The sequence below is a fragment of the Lepus europaeus genome, chromosome 20 (genome assembly GCF_033115175.1).
Source record: "Lepus europaeus isolate LE1 chromosome 20, mLepTim1.pri, whole genome shotgun sequence".
In the NCBI taxonomy this organism is placed as follows: Eukaryota; Metazoa; Chordata; class Mammalia; order Lagomorpha; family Leporidae; genus Lepus; species Lepus europaeus.
In genome coordinates, this window is record NC_084846.1 from 15,509,478 (window position 1) to 15,517,214 (window position 7,737).

Genomic DNA, 7,737 nt, shown 5'->3' on the forward strand with positions numbered 1-7,737 from the left:
CTAGCACTCAAACAGTACTTTATACTTTGTCTTTCTGTGTGGGTGCAAACTGTTGAAATCTTTACTTAATATATATTAAATTGATCTCCTATATATAAAGGTAATAGAAAATGAATCTTGCTGAAGAATAGGATGGGAGAGGGAGTGGGAGATGGGATTGTTGCAGGTGGGAGGGTGGTCATGAGGGGAAAAAGTCGCTATAATCCAAAAGTTGTACTTTGGAAATTTACATTTATTAAGGAAAAGTTAAAAAAATAAAATCCTTCCTCTCAAATATTTTGGAAAATTTGAGATGAACTCTTATTATTCTTTGAATACTTGGTAGAATTCAGCAGTGAAGCCACCTCACTCTAGATTTTTATTTGATGGGAGGTTTTTTTTTAATTACTGTTTTGATTACATCTTTATGTAGTTGGATTGTTCAGGTTTCTTTTTCTTCATGATTCAATCTTAGTAAAATGTATATTTCAAAAAATAAAAATAAAAAAAAATAGTACTACCTCCTAAGGTTGTTGAAGGTAGTTCCATAAGATGAGACATGGAAAGCCCTCGCCACACAGATCCCATGGAATGTTATCCACTATTACTACAGTATTGCTCTTACCATTGTTTTATAGAAGCCAAGGGAACTCAGAGCAGGCACCCTCGGGATGCTGTGGGTGACTGGCTGCTTCCTGTCCCTCCAGCCAGCTCCCAGCTAAGCACAGTACCCAATAGCACTGCTGTGGTGCAGGTAAGCCCACCTACCACCTGCCAGCCCACCCCACTCCAGCAGCCTTACCTGACAATGGGGTGCGAGTGACTGGCTCTGTGGTGAGCTCTGCACAAGGAGCACCAGTTTGTCAGGCTCATGCCAGGGAAACTTTTTGTATAAGGAGTGTGGACTTCCAGGGAAGGGAGGCAGCACGTGGACCCCAGCAGTGCTAGGGAGGCCCTGGGACCAGCAGGGTGTCTGGCAGAGGAGAACCCTACAACTCAGCCTCCTGGATACCCCTTCTCCAACCTGCACTCGAGGGAACCTATCTTCTGCCCAGGATCACGGTGACCCATTGGCCCTCTCAATACCAGTGAACTGCAGCACCACCAAGACTCATATTTCCCCACAGCACCAGACTCCAGAAGGTCTGAGCTGAGAGAGCATTTCTGTGTCTGGGGTCTCCACACAGGGCAGCCCACGTGCCTGGTGTTCTAAGGAAAAGCTTCAGAGTAAGCTGTGATAAATGACTGTAGGACCAGGCTGGCAGATGAGGGGTAAGGAGATGGTCCCACTGCAGCTTTGAAGCCTGCAGCCTCTTTAGTCCAAAGAATATCCTGGAAGCAAAAAAAAAAAAAGGTTTTAAACAGATGCATGTTCTAGAAGTTCAGGGATGATGTCACTGCTTCTTCTACCATCACAAGGTGGCCACACCTGGATGTGAGCCTCAGAGGCCTTCAGTCATGACCTGTGTGATCTCAGGAGAGTGTCTGCACCTGTAGTACAGAACCCATGTTCCACCACTTCATTGGGGCTGTGATGAAAATGCAGGGCCATAACAAAATTAGTTCAGAGCCAGGCACAGCCAACCCTTGCTCAAGGGCACCTCTGGTGGCTGTGGGTCTCACCGTCATATCGCAGGCTTGATACTCAGCTGTCCAGCTGTCAAGGAGGAGAGACTGGGTCCCATGCTCTGAACGTCTCCAGGTCCTTCAATCTCCTCCTCAGATACCAACCAAGACAGCAGCCAGGGCTAATGCTACTGCTTTGAAATCCCAGCAGGTCTATACAGAAATGCTGGGGCCCTCATAAAGTGGCCCAGGATTTGGAAGGTTAAGCAAGGTTTGTTCAAATGCCAGCTGCCCCACTGCTTGTGCATGGGAACATGGCATCCCCTCTCTGGGATTCGTTAGGCTTGTTGGGAGGATGTGTGGAGATTCTTGCCAATCAGGGCTAAGCAGCCAACTTTCAGGGGCTCAGGCAGGCATTGCATTCCACCAGCTGGGGGCTGTGCTCAGCTCCAGTACCCATAAATGGAGGAAAGGGGACATGTGCACAGAATGGGGGATCCACCCATAGAGTGGTGAGCAATGCACACAAAAACAAGGGGCATGGGCAGACAGACCAGGTCCAGCTGTCACGGGAGCCAGAGGCAACCTCTTTTGTTCTCTTCCAGCCTCTGCCTGCCACATGCAGTCTGAGGCTCCCTAGGTCATAGGCTTCAGCCACTCTACATGGCCCAAGCTGTGCTGCCACTGTCTGACCCAAGGGACCTGACCCAAGCCCCTTGGACACCAGAGAACATCATTCCTCCAGCATCTATGTGACAAATAGCATTTGGGAGCAACTCTAGGACCTCACACCTCACAGAGGCCCCATAGCCAACTCCTGGAGCCTTGGAAGACGTTCTCTCCTCGTAGAGGGAATGGGCGGCTGATCCCTGAAGGTCGCTGGGCCACAGGTGGATAACTCAGCACCTGAACACATGCACAAGATCGTGCAGAGTGGTGAAATGCCAGACACTAGTCAGACCCAAGACAACTTCAGGGCCAGAGGCTTGGACCCATGTGGATGCCCAGCCCAAGACAGAGGGCCTTCCTGAAGCCCCTTTCCTTCAGAGACATTCAGACAATAGGATACATGCCGGGACTCCAAGGCACACACACAAACAAAACTGCACACAAAAGCAGCAACCATTGGGTCACATCCAAGCACCTCATGCTCAGCACCTGCAGGCCAGCCCTGCATCCTGGGAGTCCCCGGGCTCTTGTGTCCCATCAGCTGCTGAGCAAAGACCTTTGCACCTCCACCTCCACCTCTGGACCTGGCAGGCCTCAGTTACAGCCCCCATCAGTCTCTCACACCACAAACCCACACACTCCATTAGGGAATGTGGGTATCCCAAATGGTATCTTAGCTACTGAGCCAATTGCGCTACCTGAGCCAAGTTTTGCGTTTAGTTTATTCGGATTTATTTCTGTTCTAGAATAGCTATTCCACAAAATAGGATGTGTACTTCTGGACTTTGCTTTGAATGGCTCCCTCTGGCTGCAGTAGGCAGAGGATAAAGGAGGAAGGGTTGCCCTAGCACCCAGCACTGCAGGGTCTGACGGCAGTGAAGGAGGTAGAAATGGAGCTTGTGTCCGTGGGCCCCTTTGCTCATGTGGGAGATCTGGAAGGGGCTCCTGGCTCCTGGCTTTGGATCGGCACAGCACTGGCCATTGTGGCCATCTGGGGAGAGAACCATCAGATGGAAGACTTCTCTCTATCTGCCTCTGCCTCTCTGTAACTCTGCCTTTTTAAAAAATAAATCTTTTAAAAATGATGCACTGTTGAAAAATCCAAACTACAAATTCATCATATACCATCAGGCTTTTTTTTTAGATTTAAACTTATTTATTAACAAATATGTAAATAAGTAGACAAGTTCTTGTATTTCAAACAAAAATTAACCAAAAATACACAGAAGAGACAGTTTAAATACTGATAGTAATTACAGATTTGAAATTAAGTCACCGTTTCAAAGATCAGTGCATCTGTACTGGCTAATCCAAAACATTATCATCATTGAATAAGAAACAAAAAATAAAACATGACATTTGAGGAAAGAAAATGGTAGTTTCAAAATAAATGTGACTTTTTCCTTCATTCCAAAAGCACACAATTTTTCTAAAACATGAAATAGAAATAAAGGTTAAATACAATGGAAATATGCTGCATGCCTTCAAAAAAACCTCTTTAATCATACACAGAGCTAAGATGAATCTAAGCAGACTTTTATAACTATTCACATAGTAGTTTTAAGATTAAATAAGTGTGACTTATTAATGGAAGTTTCAACTTCCTTGTGTTTTTAAACTTTATTTCCTAGTTCAACAAAAAATGATAATACTTTCATGATATATTACACAAAAAGCAAGAACATCTTTTATCAATAACTTCTCTGAAAGGAACAAAACAAATAAAATAAACTATGAAGTGAAGAGGAACCACAATGCTCTCAAAGTAGAAATGTGTGATTTGTATGTAAACTTTAAAATAGCAGGCTACTTAATTAATCCAGACAGTACAAAAAGCAGTATGAGGCAGGATATAAGAGGTGGGACTAAACAGACCAAATTGCTAATAAGATAGTTCACGATGGCTTTACTTTCTGATTTCTCACTAAGTATGAGGTACAGAAGGTAAAGAAGGAACAGTAGAGAAAAACTATACACTATGTTCCCTTAATAGTTCGTATACTGTAAGAAACAGAAAAAACTACACTTCCAACTCAAATGATTTAAGGACAACTATAGATTAAACAAATCTTTTAACTGTAATAATTTTCCATTCAAAAAGAATAGTCAGAGCTGAGCTAAAACAGGTAGCAATTTTAAGCTCCATGTACATTGAATCTTTACACTTTTATATAATAACTTTCAGTTATCAATTAAGAGTTTCTCTTTAGTCCTCTAAAATTTCACATAAAAGGATGAGTGAAAGATTACCCTTATTACAAATGAGAAGCAAAGGCAGAGAAAATACTAAAAGACTTATAAGACAGGTTACCCCTATGGCCAAGCTGGGAACAAAGTCAAACCTGCTCTACAAACATTTTTATAGACATATTAATAAATATCAGTGAAGTCATTAAATACTGAACTTGGACCTTATTTTCCATATAAATTAAGGTGGAATGAGAGGCATCTGATAAACATTTAAAATAAAACTTCAGAATCCTTATTACTGTGATTCCTTAAATTCACTTTTCAACTTTTAATAGGTGAACTAATTTACATAGGACACACACCATGTACTATGTGACATTAAAGTTACCAATTAAGAAAATGGTTATTTTCTGAGGAAGACTATGAGGAAAGATAGAAGGAGGCTGGGCCTTTATAATGTACAAGTTAGCCACTATACTGATTCTAGAACCAATTATCTCCAGACTTTCTTTTGTGAAAGGTAACTAAATGTCATTTTAAACAAAAAAAGGAAGGGAAAAAAATTAGAGAAGGAGGTCTTAAAGTTTTACATGGAATTCATTAAGATAATCTTTTTATCTTGGAACAAAGATGGTTAAAAACTTGGGTTTTCTAAAAAGACGTGCATGAATGTGGAGCTATGAAGACATACAAAGCTGAAGGATCTGGAACCATATGGTCACCTGTAGTCTTCAGTAAGATCACAAGGTTCCCAAAAATTCTCTGACCTTTTCAAGCAGACTTTCATGTTTGTCTTTAAAGTCTTTGTTAGCATCCAATGTTAAGATAGGTACCTCCTGTAGATAATCAAAGTTGGTCTTCAGTGTCCTATGCAAGAGCCAGCTTTCATGTTTATAGTGAAGCTTCTCTAAATATTCAAGAGGAATGCCTTGCTCTTCATTTCTTCCCCGTAAATATATTCTATTCAAGCATTTTTTTGGAGTAGCTCGAAGATAAATGATTCCATCCAATTCGAGGCTCTGGCCAAATTGGTTATTCATCCAGTCATGCCAGTCTTGATAAATCGTCCACTCAGTTTCATTCATGCAGTCAGATTCATATAAATTAGATGCAAAAATATACCTGTCGCTATACACTGATCGTTCGAAAAATAATACAGGGTTCTCTGCATCTTTGAGCTTGCCATTGAGAGAAGCAAGCTGAGCTCGTATTCGACTGAGACAGGCATATGATTGGAAGGTAAAAGACCATCTGAAGAACATTCCCACCACTTTTCTGAGACGTTGTTAGTTCCTCAAATTCATCTTGAGTACTTTGAACATTGCACCATCTGGCTACAGGTTCAGGAACCACTTCCCAGTCTTCGCAGACTTGTTTAAGAATATTCACAAATGTTGACTTCGCTGCAGCGATATTCCCTTCGATGGAGACTTTCTTGATGCGGGTCCCCTCGGAGCTGGTGGAGGGAGACGGGCAGCATCTCTTGGGTGGAGTGGCCATGTTCCTCTGTGGGCGGGCGTGGAGGCGGTCACAGGTGCGCGCTGGGCTCGCGCAGCTGCCGGATCTGCCGCGAACTGCCCCCGCGCAGCATCCCCAGCCGGCGGGCCCCGGGTTTAATTTTGGCGCGCGGAGGCAGCTGCCAGCGGGGGCGGGCTTGTGGTGCAGCTCCGCCCTCCCCCCCCACCCTCCCCGCCCAGTCCTAGCCAGGGATCCCCTCAAGGCCCCTTGGCCACCATTGGCTTTTAAAACAAATGTTCACATTCACATCTGAGAGCAGGAAAGAGGCCTTTTGCAATGCTAACAACAGCAAGTATGTGATTATGCAGATAGAAATATCCATGTGCATTTTTACAGAGATGACTTCTGGGAGAGCAAAGACTTAAACAGCCTACTCTAGGCAAATTTCCTTTCCTCCACTGCTGTCCCAGGTTGGTGATGTTACCTAGGGCAGGGCCTATAGGGTCTAGTCACCTCTGTACCGGCACCCTCACAATGCTGCTCTGTGGGAACCAGACGCCTGCAGTCACAACAATTCCCCTCAGGCTGGCCGGCCAGATCCCACTAGACCAACTCACTGCCTGAGTGACTTGCAGACAATCTCAGCCTTCATCCTGTGTGCGTCAATGCCAATCACCACTCCCAGCAGTGCCATGAGGGACTGCTCGACTGTCCCATAGTTTGAACTTGTCCCCCTCGAGTGACCCATGTCAGCCCTGCAGACCTTGCTCTGCTAGGTTCTGCACTTAGGTGAGTGCCCAGTACACAATCCCCTGGGGCAGGTGGACCAGGGATGCCCCCATGCAAGACCAAGGCCCTTTGTGTGCCCTGAACAAAGACCAGGATCCTGTGCAGAGTCTGCTGGAGTTCCCAGTAGTGGCCCCACACCAGAACTCATGAAGGTGAGTGAGGCACAACACATTCTCACCCGGCATCCTGGCCATGCAGCTCTGGGAAGTTATCTGAGGGTTTACGTGCAGGTTCTTCTGTGCTACATTGGATTCTCATGTCTACCCTGGCTCCTGCTTGAACCCCACTCCCCACAGTGCAGCACAGGGAATGGGACTGCAGCTGCCACACAGCACCAAGGGTGACAGGTGCCAGCTACCTGGGCTGGGCCCCTGGCCCTGGTCCACTCCTAGCGAACAGCTCTTCTGGGCTGCCCTGGACGTGGCACCATGTGGATCTGCACCAGGTTTGGGGCTCTGTGTGGCTGAGCTAGCGAGCTGCAAGCGAGAGCTCACCTCTGCTGACATCTGGGCATGCTCCCTACAGTCCAGACTGCAATTCCAGCCTGGGGGGATACCTGCAGTGGACAGTGAGCCATGGGCCTCCAGGTAAATCAACTCCTCTCCTTTGGTTATTCTCTCTGTGTTGTTTGTGTTCTTGGGTTTTTGTGACTGAAAGACTATTGGGAGGGGTTACGAGGAAGTTGAGGCATTCTTGGTGTGAAGAGAGGAGTGTGGGCAGCAGGGGGGTAGCCCACTGATTGGAGTGGGACCGGAGTTAAACCCCTCTGCCATTGTGAGGCATTTCCAGAGTGCCTCTGCATTGCATCATTACTTGTGCTGCCTCTGTCTACATGGAGCGAGCCCTGCCCTCTGACCTCACTTTATCTCCCCCAGCGCCCCAAGAAAGTTGCAGGAACGGGGACTGGCTGAGTTGGCCTGCTGGGTGGTCAGCAGCTGGGCCCTGGAGATCCAGATCAGGTGAGTGGGTGTGGTGGGTCAATCACACTCTCCATGGATGGGCCTGCAGGTGCCACACACGGAGTGGGGTGGGTGGGGCACATCGCTAACACCACGGAGGTGGGGGCCAACAAATGTGCATTCTGCT

General features: G+C 46.1%; 1 pseudogene; it reads right to left on the reverse strand.

Annotated features, from left to right (window-relative positions):
* Positions 1-3,525: 3,525 nt before the first annotated feature.
* LOC133749538 (deoxycytidine kinase-like) lies at positions 3,526-5,904 on the reverse strand (annotated as a pseudogene).
* Between the last annotated feature and the right edge of the window lie 1,833 nt (positions 5,905-7,737).